This window comes from Lactuca sativa, chromosome 2 (assembly GCF_002870075.4).
Source record: "Lactuca sativa cultivar Salinas chromosome 2, Lsat_Salinas_v11, whole genome shotgun sequence".
NCBI lineage: Eukaryota > Viridiplantae > Streptophyta > Magnoliopsida > Asterales > Asteraceae > Lactuca > Lactuca sativa.
Window position 1 is genome coordinate 216,755,707 of NC_056624.2, and position 14,725 is coordinate 216,770,431.

Genomic DNA, 14,725 nt, shown 5'->3' on the forward strand with positions numbered 1-14,725 from the left:
TTTGTACGCTTCTATCAAATCATAATTGCCTTAAAACTCCCGCACTAAAATCCAATTTCCATAAAAGACCGAGCTGACACTTTACTGATATACACCTTCGCTCCAAAACACAAATCGAACTCCCGGATCTTGTAAATTACATTAACCACACCCAAATAGGTCTAAATCTCTTTTCCTCAAAGGCCCTAAGCTTGATGATACCCGATCTTCGGTCACCATCTCACATTAGGAAACAATTCGGAACAGGGCGTTACACAGCCAGATCGTACTGCGTCCACCTATGATTTTCCGCATCATGTGATTTTGGGATTTTGTACTCTGATAACATGTTATTATGATATACTCTCGACTATTTTTATATGATTACCATATGATTGAAATGAATTTAGAAGTGAAAATTTTATTTGAATTTTTGGGATGTTAAATTCATAAAACTCCTTGGTAACCTATTTTCTCATATATATAGAATATTAGTGAGCTTTGGATTCCATGCATGGGATTTGATCTCATTATCCCTTCATTTTGACCTATTTTGTCTTTAAGACATGCATATCTAAAAAGCAATGATTTTTACGGTATTTTGAGATGGAGAAGGCTTTCTGGAAGTTTGGTTACTTGGATGGAAGGATTAAGAGCTTTAAACATTAAGTTGTGCAGAGCGAACCTCACGACATGAAAAGTTGGATGCCACGTCGTGATGATGGTCTGATTCATGATTATTTTGGCCTCACACTGCCACGACGTGACCAAAGGTTGGTCACGACATGGCGATCGGTTGAGTGACCTTTGGCCATTAACTTGTTGACCAAGTTTGACTTTAGGTCAAAATGAGGGTTGTGGGTTGTAGTTGAATTTTGGTCCCTGTCTGTTGTATAGGTGACCTATAGGACCGATTATTGGATATGTGATCAGTGTTGTTATCTTCTAGGTTACGAGGTGAGTTTTCTCACTATACTTTGTATTGCAGTATGTGTCCTTATATGTAGGATGTTGTTATATTGTAGTGTTCAGTCAGACTGGTAGATCTACTATGATTACTTGTCTTGCTTGTTATCATTTTGTGCATATTTCGACATGGAGTGGTTGGGTTGAGGCGATACTACTTTGTGATGTAAGCCAACAAACCCAAAAACAATCTAGTCATAAGCTAAGGGTCGGGAAGGACAATCCAATCATAAGTTGAGAGCTAGCAGGGGCAATCCAGTCAAATGTAGTGGACTCGAGGGAAATCTAGTCTTATGTTGTAGACCCGGTGGGCATGCATTGTATATGTATTGTTGTGTGGAGTATTTTGGGGGAACTCACTAAGCTTTGGCTTACAGTTGTGGATTTCCATGTTTTTAGGTATTTCAGATAATCGGGGCAAGGCAAAAGCGTGATCATGCACATCATCCTATAGATTTATGTTTTGAGAGATTATTTGATACTCTGATTTTATATGGATTTGATTTAGAAACAATGGTTGATTATCTTATGGTTCTATGGAAATGTTTTTATTAAAATGATTTTTTTGTCATGGTTTTGGGGCGTAACATTATATGTGAAAGTTGAAATTGAAGTTATGAGAAAAGAAAAAAAATGGAAAAAGTTGTGAAAAAAAAAGTGAAAAAGAGAAAATGTTCCAAAAAAATAGTGTGTTGCAATAAATTTAGTTATATTTTTAGGACATTTATTATATATAGTATTTTCTTTTTAAAGTCGAGTTACTTGAAATATGACAATGACTTTTGAAACGAAATGGGGTAAATAAAAGGGCATAGGTGGTAGGAATGCAAAAATGAATGTTGTTCAAAATAAGTGGGGAGCGTTTATAAGGATTGTGAATATTTAGGATTTGGTAAGTAAGACACAAATATATGCATTAAGGTGAAACATAATTGGTGAATTCAAACTGGTTTATTCTATGTGATGTTGGTAAGCAAAGTTTTGATGTGGTAGTATAAAAATGAAATCATAATGAATCTAGTTTTGGTTGGAGACAAGCAAAAGAATAGTGTGGGGTATTTTGATATGTCCTTATTTAACTATGTATTTTAGGCCATTATCCTAATATATGTGAGTAAAAATATTATATTTTAAGATATTTTATACTTAATATCTTTGAAATACTCAATTACAGTTAAAAGGGAAGGTTGGAATGAAAAATGAAAAGAGAGGAGCTAAAAAGATGCAAAAAAGATGTTGTTGGACAGCTTGACCCCTCGTTAGTATTTTGAACATATCTCATGACTCGTAACTCCGATTTATGAGATTTAAGACGTTATGAGAACTAGAGAACATTTTGGACAAGTTTCGTGTTTGTGAAAAATTCGGATTCCTAGTTCCCACGTCGTGGAAAATTTAAAAAAAAAAAAAAAAACCTTGAACGTTCTAAATCTAGTTCCTACAACGTGGCAAGTCTTTTTCCATGCCATGACGATGCCATTACCCCTAAAAGCCTACATTAGCAGTTCAGGTTAAATTAAACAAAAAATAAGTCTAGGGAGACCTTCAAAGAAGGAGTAAAAACTGACTTATAGGGGTTGCCAATCATAGCTATAGGAAGAAGGTAAGAAACTATCGCAATTTAATAATAGGGATAAACTGTGCTTGATTAGTACCATCTTTCATTAAACTGAACAAGCATGTCAGTCTAGTGTTATACATATAAAGATCGTCGAAAACGGAGTTGAAACGAAAAAGTTATGACTGTTTGAAGTTCGAATGGATTTGGGTGAAGAACCATCTCCATGTGGTGGAGAGCAGGTCTCCATGACATGGTAATCGCCATGGAGTGGATAATTGTTTTCCATGACATAGTAATCACCACGGAGCAGAGAACTGTTTTCCACGGAGCAGACATTGGGTAGGCCCGAGCACGTGATATTTTAGGGTTCTCAACATATTTAAAGGTAATGATTCATGTTTTAAGGCATTTTCTTAGCCTCCATCACACCTAAAATTCCTTGAGAGAAAACCTAGCCTCCATCTTCATGATTTGAGCTCCTCCTCTCTCCTTGAACCTCTTTTGGGTGCTTTTGGTGGTGATTTGATTAAGCTTGAAGATTAAGATAGTTCCTTTGATTGGAATGAAGGTTGTTTCAAATTTGGATCTTGTAACACCCAAAGTTTTGAAGGTCAAGAAAGGAAGGAAAACCTTAATGTTAAGGGGCGACTCGGCGAGTCCAAGGAGGAACTCGGCGAGTCAGAGCGGGATCCGGGTCGAGGAGTAAGTGACCGACTCGGCGAGTCGGCCAAGTGGACTCGGCGAGTCTGGTCTGTGTGTGGAAAACCCTAAATTCGGGACTTGGAGCCTATATAAACGTCTTAATCTTCTTCTTAGGGCTCCTTACTGCCTCTTAAGCCCTGGATATCAAACCCTAGCCGCCATATCCTCTATTTGAACCATTTATTGCCTTCAAGAGTGCATTTAGCTTGGAGGAAGAAGAAGAATCTTGAGAGTGCAAGAAGGGGGTTGTAGATCCGGGATTGGGAAGACATTTCTGAGCTTTTGGAGGTATAAACTAGTTCCTGGACCCTTTTTGCATCTAGATTTATGTGTGGTTGTTGGGGCTCTTTAGCCATAATGATATTATGTTGAGTTAAGAGTCGGATCTGGAGTTGCTACTTCAGATCCAAGTGTGTTATGAGCTGGGAAAGCATAAAGTATCAGCCCTTGAGTCGATTTTGAAGCCCCTTGGCCTTAAACCCTAGTTTATGGTGCTTTTTTTGTCTAGATCTCCCTCTCTACACGTAAAGTTTGCAACTTTACGTGGGGGATAGGCTTGGGAAGGGTAAATCTACAGTTTGGAGTCCATGCATGACTCGAAAGTCCTTTGCATGTATGTAGATCTGAATGGACTCGGCGAGTAGCTTGAAGATGAGGAGGAACTCGACGAGTGGGATGAACAGCTCGTCGATTTGGATGAAGATAGGCATGAACTCGGCGAGTTGGATGAAGATTGTCGTGTGCTCGACGAGTCTGTTCTTAGACTCGGCGAGTCAGGTCGCGTAGTCCCCAAACCCTTCGAGTTAAGACTCGAGTCAGCGAGTCGAGCAAGGACTCAGTGAGTTGGACAAGACAGGAATCGGGAATCAGTAGACTCGGCGAGTCAGGGGCTGGCTCGGCGAGTCATGTCGCGAATGGAAGGACCCTGTGTATGTGAACTCGGTGAGTCAGTAAGTGGACTCGGCGAGTAGGGTTGACCTGGAAAGGTTGACTTTGACCAGGACTTTGTCTTAGACCAGAATTGTCTTGGTTGTCTGTCAGGGGTCAGTTTGACTCAGTGCAGTATTAATATTGGTAGCTCGGGGAGCTAGTGGAGCAGCAGTTCGGGGTCAGTGGTCAGGTAGCGGTCAAAGGGATTAGCAGCAGCAGTTCAGCAGTATCAGGTGAGTTTCCCTTTGTATGAATGGGTCTACGGCCACAATGTCGGCCCATGTAGTTATGAATAGAAGACCCGGGGGTTAGCCGTAGGCACAGTATGCTAGTATGATATTCGGTACAAGGTCCAATGATAAAGGGCGGGTGCCCAAGGAATGGTTTATGTGGTAGTTTATACTTGTTGTCTGTGTGATACTTGTATGTGCCTGGTAGGGAGGTGAGTGTGGGCGAGGTCCCGTATCTCACCAATAGCAGAGTGTGGATGAGGTTCCACATCTCAGTAGCAGCAGAGCAGGGGCGAGGCCCAAGTTAGGGAAGGAGTGAGGGTGGGTTGGGCCCGTACCTCACTATCATCAGGAGTATGGACAGGGTTCCATGACTCATCAGTATCAGGACCAGGGCGGGGCCCAGAGATAGGCGAGGCCTTAGAACAAGAGCCGTTAGTATATGTTTAGCTTATGTGATGTTATGTGATATGTGTATGTGCTATTATATGTTAGTGGACGGGGCCCTGTGACAGGCGAGGCCTAAGTAAAACAGATCTGTATCCGAGCGGGGCTCGAAGCCAGGCAGGGCCTGGAGCGGCGGGGCCCGACGTAAGGGGCGAGGCCCAGGATAGTGGGCGTGGCCCAGTATGTGCAGTATGTGGTTATGCATGGTATGTGGTAGGGTGGGGAACTCACTAAGCTTTGTGCTTACGGTTTTCAGTTTTGTTTTCAGGTACTTCCGGTAGCGGAGGGAAGAGCTCGGGGTGATCGCATGGCACACACCATAGTTTAGACAGCCTGGGAATGTTTACTCTGATAACGAATAAGTATTTTGGAAACTAATACTTTGTTTATGTTTTGAAATGATGAATTTGCTTAACGTAATGCTTTAATTAAAAGAAATTTTTAGTCTTGAATTTTGGGACGTTACAAGTTGGTATCAAAGCCTTGGTTTGAGGGATTCGGGCATACTCTCGGGTGTGCTTGAACTCAAACTGAGGGTTCGGATAAAAAGTTTTCAAAAATGAAAAGACAGTTTTGTAAAAAGAATTTCGAGAACGAAAAAAAGTTTTAGAAAAGCAAAAAGAATTCAGAAAGAGAAGAATTTTGAAAAGAGAAAAAGGGGTGTGGTGCATGCAATCAGCCGAGCTCAAGTAAGTATGCCAAAATACCCATACAAGTTTATGTTATGATTATCAGTTGATAGAACAGTATGCTAGATTAGGACTAAGGATCTAGGAATGATGCCTTATGTACCTATTATATGTGTTTGAGCTGCATGATAGTGCTGATTAGACAGTAGTAGGATAGCCTGTTTAGGTTATGCCTGAGTTTATGAGTTTGTGTTGAATGCTAGTTCAGATTCTTGCTATGTGGATATGATTGCTTGAGTATGTTATGGTTAGATTTTCCCTTGTCAGAATGCTGCTTGCTTTGTGCATTGTGGGATTTTGAGTGATGGGAGTCAGCCATTAAGTGGATAAGCCACGTCACATGTGATCAGGGTTGAATAATCTCAGAGTGCTGGATTTGGCCCTATTGCGCAGCTCTCGTTTGAGTCCAACCGTTGTAGGGACGAGTCCTTTACTTGAAGTATTATCTGAGCCTCGTCACATGTGATGATATCCAGGTGATGGCTAATTGGCATCACAAGGAGACCTTCAGCAGCTGAGGACTGGTTGAGTTGCGTCAGAGGTTTCCCTAGGGTAAGCCTAGGATGAGATAGTGCTGGGAGCAGTAGTAGTGGATAAGGGACCTGGTGGAGTCAAAGCAATTCCTGAGGAAAGTACGGATAGATGTGGAAGGTAGTATGGGCCCGTACTACTGAAAGCAGAGGATCCGTACTTGATTCGGGAAGGGCCAAGATAAGACCGGGGACCTAGTAGGGGGTGTGTTTGGTCTCGCAGCAGTGATGAGTTTTCTGATAGAGGTTGTGTTATATGTTTCAGCATGGTGACGTTGCGAGAGAGACCAGCGGGCGGATCAGGCGCCGGAGAGGGATCAGGCTCGGGTTCAGGGGCCGAGCAGCTCGAGGAGTGGATGAGAGAGTTGATATCAGCTGAGGTTACGCGCAGTATCCTAGCTCAGACTCCTGTGATCTTTGGCACGGTCAAGGAGGGTATACTGGAGATCTTGGATGAGAGGCTGGGAGCCTTCCGTCCTGAGATGATGGCGTTGTTGGGAGCGCGTACCTTGACATTTCGAGAGTTCAGGGCTTGCGGGGCACCAGATTATCATGGGGCTAGGGACCCCATTGCTAGCAGCAGATGGTTGGCTGATGTTGCCAATGCTTTTCGTACAAGAAAGTGTCCCGAGGGAGACAAGGTTAGACTCGCCTCCTGTCTTCTGAAGGACAGAGCGAGGGATTGGTGGGAGGAGATTGGTCATGCTTTGAGGGATGATGCCGCGTTGGACGCGATGACTTGGAGCGATTTCTCGGCCAGGTTCAGGGCGGAGTTTTCGCTGATTATTGAGGTGCAGCAACTGGCACGAGAGTTTCAGGATTTGACGCAGACTACTGAGACTGTGGCGGAGATCACCGCCAAGTTCAGGGAGAGGGCTCTTCTTGTACCGCAGTATGTCGCGGATGAGGAGATGAAGAAGGCTCGGTACCATGAGATGTTGAGGGATGACATCAGGGAGTTCGTGAGCAGATCCAGCTGTAAGACGCTGGAAGATATGATTTCTCGGGCTAGAGAAAGGGAAATTGATTTTGAGCAAATCCGGAAGAGGAAGCCGGATGAGGTTCAGGTAGTTGCGGGTTCGGGCAAAAGGTCCAAGGGATCGGATTCGAGATCAAGGGATCATCAGGACCACAGTCGGTACGGAAAGTGTGGCAGGGCGCATGGGGGCGCGTGCAGGAGTGGTAGCGGTGGTGAGTCTGGCTATTTCAAGTGCGGTCGGACTGGTCATTTCAGCAGGGATTGTACTGTTACCGCCGCGCAGAGATCAGACTTGATATGTTTTCACTGCAACCAGCGGGGCCACAAGAAGGCCCAGTGTCCCAGTTTGCTTTCAGCAGGACGGGTGGTGGCACCCGCCCCTGCAACTTTGAGGATCACGGATGGCCGTCAGGGCCGGGTAGAGGCACCTGCGGCAGGGAGCAAGGCTTTTCAGATGACGACCTTGGAGACGCGAGCAACGCCGGACGTTGCAGGTATGCAATTTTCCCATTTTCAGTTCTTTTATTTGTGCATGATTTTATTGTTATGGTTCTGCATCATTATCGGTAAAAGTATTTTATTTTGAGTGGTTGATTGTGATCGAGTTATATGCCATCTGCATACCTTGGATATTTGTATGGTAGTTAGGGGAGGTGCTCTATTGAAGAAGGTTTCGAAGGATGCAGTAACTGTAGCATGCTTGGGAGGGATTTGGTACGTCTCGCTAGTTCGGAGTGGTATAGTGATTGAGATGGATTGGTTAAATCCCTAGCTATGGCGGGCTTGGGTTCCTCAGTAGATGGGTTATGGAATGGTATCAAAGATCGGGGTCTCTTTTGAGTATTGAGCAGCAGGGGGTAAGCAGGATCGAAATGGGGGAGAATCCTCCGGGTGTGCCCAGAGAGGAGCGCGTAGACCCAGAATGAGTACGTGACCTCCGAGAAGTAAAAGAAGTAGTTCAGCGTTTGATGGTTTGAGGATTCAGGGTTGGGAGTTTGAGAAACTCCCCATCAGTTAGTGCGTGTGTTGGTAATGGTTAATGCGTGAGTTGGAATTCAGGTTGTGGATCGCCCGAAGGACTCGAGGGAGTCGGAGTGAGGATTTCGAGAGCTGATGGCACATGGGTGCCTTTGTATTAGCAGTCAGTGGTAGGAAGTGTTGTAAGACTACGAGGCAGCCGTAGCATTCACTAGCAGTCAGCAATGGATGGTGATGTAAGACTATGGGTAAGCCGTAGCATTCCTTAGTAGTTTCGTTAGCGGAGTTGGGGCGAGGCCCTTATCTCCTAGTGATCAGGTAGGGATCAGGAATGGGTAGTGGATGAGAATGATAGGGAGTTGCCTGTATAGCCCTAGAAAGGTGAGAACTTGGGAGAGGCCGCTCCAGGATATAGTTGGGTGAGACCCGTGGGCGGGCCCCATATGAGATTAGCAGTGTAGATGAGACTTGGGAGCAGGGTTGCTCAGTGGTATGGTTGGGTGAGACCCGTGGGCAAGGCCCGTGAGTTTAGCAGCACAAGTGGGACCTGGTAGGGACCTTAGTGTCAGGTTAGGGGATCGGGGATCCCAGGGTTGTAGTGCCTGAATAGTAGAATGGATTGAGCAGTTTTAGGTGGGCGAAGTTTCTTCAGAAGTCGCTGGGAGCGACTAGTGGTGGTGTTGGGACTAGCTACCGGTGGGAGTCGGTAACCCAGACATTGATAGGTTGGTAGGGACCAGGGTGGTCTCAGTTCATCTGGAAGGAAGTCAAGGAATAACAGAATTTTCAGTCAGGGGTATTGCGGGTAAGCAGAGTATGGTGGAATTTAGTTAGCTGAATCGAAGGGTGCTCAGCACCAAGTTTTGGGCAGAGGGGAGTGTCAGTGGTTAATGACGGAGATGACCCGTACTGGTAATAGCGGGGTTGAAGGAGTTGGAGAAGGATGGGGTCTTCACAGTGACAGAAGAATAGTTGGTTATGGAGTTTTTCCTTGGAAAGGCAAGGAGTTGTGCAAGGAAAGAAGGGGTGAACCCCTATAGGTTCAGTGCAGTACTCGGTGAGTACCAGACGGATTATCAGTTGAGTAAGTTGTGTTTCCAGAATGTTCAGGGTCAGGGTTGACCCGGGATGATTATCCGCAAGGTTTGATGCTAGTCAGAATGATCGGGCGGTAGGCCAGCGGAGGAAGGCAGCTAGTGTTAGAATAATTGGTTGAGTATTGCAGGCAGGTCGCAGGCGGTGGGCCATAGCAAACTTCGAGGATGAAATTTAGTTTAAGTGGGGGAGAGTTGTAACACCCAAAGTTTTAAAGGTCAAGAAAGGAAGGAAAACCTTAATGTTAAGGGGCGACTCGGCGAGTCAGAGCGGGATCCGGGTCGAGGAGTAAGTGACCGACTCGGCGAGTCGGCCAAGTGGACTCGGCGAGTCTGGTCTGTGCGTGGAAAACCCTAAATTCAGGACTTGGAGCCTATATAAACGTCTTAATCTTCTTCCTAGGGCTCCTTACTGCCTCTTAAGCCCTGGATATCAAACCCTAGCCGCCATATCCTCTATTTGAACCATTTATTGCCTTCAAGAGTGCATTTAGCTTGGAGGAAGAAGAAGAATCTTGAGAGTGCAAGAAGGGGGCTGTAGATCCGGGATTGGGAAGACATTTCTGAGCTTTTGGAGGTATAAACTAGTTCCTGCACCCTTTTGCATCTAGATTTATGTGTGGTTGTTGGGGCTCTTTAGCCATAATGATATTATGTTGAGTTAGGAGCCGGATCTGGAGTTGCTACTTCAGATCCAAGTGTGTTATGAGTTGGGGAAGCATAAAGTATCAGCCCTTGAGTCGATTTTGAAGCCCCTTGGCCTTAAAACCTAGTTTATGGTGCTTTTTTTTTGTCTAGATCTCCATCTCTACATGTAAAGTTTGCAACTTTACGTGGGGGATAGGCTTGGGAAGGGTAGATCTACAGTTTGGAGTCCATGCATGACTCGAAACTCCTCTGCATGTATGTAGATCTGAATGGACTCAGCGAGTAGCTTGAAGATGAGGAGGAACTCGACGAGTGGGATGAACAGCTCGTCGAGTCGGATGAAGATAGGCATGAACTCGGCGAGTTGGATGAACAACTCGGCGAGTTGGATGAAGATTGTCATGTGCTCGACGAGTCTGTTCTTAGACTCGGCGAGTCAGGTCGCGTAGTCCCCAAACCCTTAGAGTTAAGACTCGAGTCAGCGAGTTGAGCAAGGACTCAGTGAGTTGGACAAGACAGGAATCGGGAATCAGTAGACTCGGCGAGTTAGGGGCTGGCTCGGCGAGTCATGTCGCGAATGGAAGGACCCTGTGTATGTGAACTCGGCGAGTCAGTAAGTGGACTCGGCGAGTAGGGTTGACCTGGAAAGGTTGACTTTGACCAGGACTTTGTCTTAGACCAGAATTGTCTTGGTTGTCTGTCAGGGGTCAATTTGACTCAGTGCAGTATTAATATTGGTAGCTCGGGGAGCTAGTGGAGCAGCAGTTCGGGGTCAGTGGTCAGGTAGCGGTCAAAGGGATTAGCAGCAGCAGTTCAGCAGTATCAGGTGAGTTTCCCTTTATATGAATGGGTCTACGGCCATAATGTCAGCCCATGTAGTTATGAATAGAAGACCCGGGGGTTAGCCGTAGGCACAGTATGCTAGTATGATATTCGGTACAAGGTCCAATGATAAAGGGCGGGTGCCCAAGGAATGGTTTATGTGTTAGTTTATACTTGTTGTCTGTGTGATACTTGTATGTGCCTGGTAGGGAGGTGAGTGTGGGTGAGGTCCCGTATCTCACCAATAGCAGAGTGTGGATGGTGTTCCACATCTCAGTAGAAGCAGAGCAGGGGCGAGGCCCAAGTTAGGGAAGGAGTGAGGGTGGGTTGGGCCCGTACCTCACTATCATCAGGAGTATGGACGGGGTTCCATGACTCATCAGTAGCAGGACCAGGGCGGGGCCCAGAGATAGGCGAGGCCTTAGAACAAGAGTCGTTAGTATATGTTTAGCTTATGTGATGTTATGTGATATGTGTATGTGCTATTATATGTTAGTGGGCGGGGCCCTGTGACAGGCGAGGCCTAAGTAAAACAGATCTGTATCCGAGCGGGGCTCGAAGCCAGGCGGGGCCTGGAGCGGCGGGGCCGTTGTAGCGGGCGAGGCCCGAGGTAAGGGGCGAGGCCCAGGATAGTGGGCGTGGCCCAGTATGTGCAGTATGTGGTTATGCATGGTAAGTGGTAGGGTGGGGAACTCACTAAGCTTCGTGCTTAAGGTTTTCAGTTTTGTTTTCAGGTACTTCCGGTAGCGGAGGGAAGAGCTCGGGGTGATCACATGGCACACACCATACTTTAGACAGCCTGGGAATGTTTACTCTGATAACGAATAAGTATTTTGGAAACTAATACTTTGTTTATGTTTTGAAATGATGAATTTGCTTAACGTAATGCTTTAATTAAATGAAATTTTTAGTCTTGAATTTTGGGACGTTACAGATCTATCAAAGTCACTCCATTTCTAGACTATTATGAGTACAAAGCTCATATCTTTCTCTTTAGTTCTTTAGATCTTGTTATTTGTGATTTTTAGCACTTTTACTCCATTTTATGGGTGATTTTAGATTTGAGTGAACTCTAACATTTTTTTATCAGTTTGGAATGCTTCTTGGACCTCATGAACTAGGGAAATTATAATCTTTTGCCTTCCCTTTAATCCATTCAAGTTATCTTGGTTCTTTAGGTCATTTCAGTTTATTGAGGTTTCTTGAAAGTCTGTGGCATCATTATGGATAAAGTTGAATTTAGATCTGAAGGTTGAAGACTTGGACTTAATGGATTAAGTTGAGAAAGATGCATTATTGGTCCCTTTGAGACCTAAAGTTTAGATCTTGGTTGTTTGGACCGTCTTAATGGATAAAGTTGGAAACTTTATCCATTATGAAGCTATTAAGTACCATATTTGAAAAGTTGGAAGCTTGGGTTTAAAGGTTAACTGCTTAACCCATTAAGCTGTTGGGACTAGTTCCTACGACATGGCATGTTATTCGCCACAACGTGGTCTATGGATGTCCACAACATGGAGGTCAATTGGGGTTGACTTTGACCGTTGACTTTTTAACCACTTTAACTTTTGGTCAAACTTGGAGAGGTGTTGAGCTATAGTATGAGGTTTAGATTGTGATTGGTGTAGGAGGTTCTTGTAGTTGATTCTGTGGGACTTTGAGTAGTGGATTTCAACTTTTTGTTTAGGTGGGTCTTCTCACTGTCTTACATATATCATAGTGTGTGGATGCCAGACTAACTGGGTCTTATTTGCTGATTGTTGTTATATGTGTATCTGAGTTGCTGATAACCCATAGCTGATTATTATGTTGTATTATATGTATGTTTTGGGGAACTCACTAAGTTTTGTGCTTACAGTCATGGATTAAATGCTTTCAGGTACTTATCGGATTGCAAAGGGAGGACTTTACACACACATCAACAGTTTTATGATTCGAGATTACGTATTGTCTTCCTTGTAACTCTGATTTTGAATTATGGTTTATGCAATTGTTTTAACTTGAATGTAACTTTATAAAATGGATGTTTGTTCTATTTTAAAAACGAAAAATTTATTATGGAATTTGGGACGTTACGAATATCAATGTTATAAGCATATTAACAAATGTTTTGATTCAGATGCAATAGTCAATAATTGTTGAATCAGCAACAATACTATTACGAAGCTCATTGTCAAACTGGATGACTTTCACATATTTCTTGTTACGAAAAACAGTCTTGAGATTATTCCAAACCTTTTAAGCAGTTATGTTTTTCTTCATAATCATCTAAATAAGTGACCGGGATATCCTTCACAATGCTCACCCAAAGTCCCAAATGAGCTTTCTAGCTTTTGATCTCCTCGACCATCTTCATTTTAGCTAAGTGAAAGAGCTTACTTATGCGACCTATAGATTCACATCTTGATGATAGAGTCAATTTGGCTCCATTTTGTTTTGTGAAAGCAGTTGGAGCTTTGTCATTATGTTCAACAAGTTAATTAGAAACACCTAAATCGATCATTATAGCGGGTTTCAAATAGTTCACGTCATGAATCATAGTTCATGTGTTCCGGATTTAGAATAAGTGGAATATACATTTTAATGTTTGAAATTCCATTATGCATCTCTGTAGACATGATGTGGAGAGAAAGGAAAGAAATTAAGAAGAATGTAGACATGATGTGGAGAGCAAGGAAAAAAATTAAGAAGAATGTTGGTAGATGATATATTCTGACAACTATGATGTTGTCGCCATCTAGGGTTAGGCCGTAAGAGACAAGAAAGAAAGAAGGAAAGAGATAATGATAGATAATTTATAAAAAAAAAAAGTAACTAGTACTGCTATAATACCGTATAATCAATATATTTTCCCAAAAAAATCTTATTATATATAAGTTATACAAAGAACTTTGTGGGTTGGATAATCAAAATGATCTGGGATACATGTACATAAATAAAACACATTAAAACTTGGATTAATAAAACATGGTTTATGCACACACACGTTATAAGCCAACTTTATTTCAAGGGTTATGCATCTAGGGGTGTCAAAAAAACTCGAACTCGATTAACCCGACCCGACCTGAACCGAACCCGAATAAGGTAATTAGGGTCGGGTTTAATAGGGTCAGAACTCTTAATCGGGTTATTTGGGTTAACCCGACTAACCCGAATTATTATTAGGGTCGGGTTTAGGGTTGATTTTTTCAAAACAATTCGGGTTTCGGGTCAACCCGAATAACCCGATTAATAATTTATTACCAAAATTTTTTTTACTGCGTTGAATGACATGAATTCAAGATGTCATGAGATTTTAAAAGTAACACATTTGTTATTTAAACAAACCGGGTAGCAAAATTACTATGTATAGAGATGTATAAAATGGCATAACTTTCCTCTCTTGTTAATGCATTACGGTTGTGTTGTAACAGTTTTATGAATTTTATTAACTATTTACGTTAACTAATACGGTAAAAGAACTCCAAAAATTCATATCGTATACCAACTTTACATTTTAAGTCCCTATACATGTGAATTATGTATTAAAATGACCTAACATAAATTCATCTTACATTTCAACCTCAACCCGACTAACCCGATTAAACCGACCCTACTAACCCGAAACCCGATTAACCCGAACCCGACTAACCCGTATCTTATTAGGGTCGGGTTTCGGGTGAATATTTTTTCTAGAAAAACCCGACTAATCCGACCCGTTTAACCCGAAACCCGATCGGGTTAACCCGATTAACAGCCCTAATGCATCTAGTGTGGGTTCGTCCCCAACGCATTAATGATTAATCTCATGAAAAGCTTTTTACTTCTACTAGTAATACAAGGGTTGTTGGTTTTCTAATTCAGTGTAAATTGGACAATATTGCTTCCATTCATCTTAACTTAATGGCAAACCAAATTTTAAGATATTTTCTTATCTTCTGTGATGGTGACCCATCGATGGTTGCGTACCACCTAGCTAGTTAGTGAATAGCTTATAGTTGGGTTGGTGGGGTCATGGTTATACCATACGTTGGATCATAAACAACTTTCCTTTCATGATTGCCATCGACATCTAGTCATCTATCTAAACTTACGAAAAACTTACTCCCTTTATAATTATATACTGAATTTTAGGTTATTCTTGTCGAAACCATATGGAGAGTCGTGATGATATACCTATTTTGAAAGACC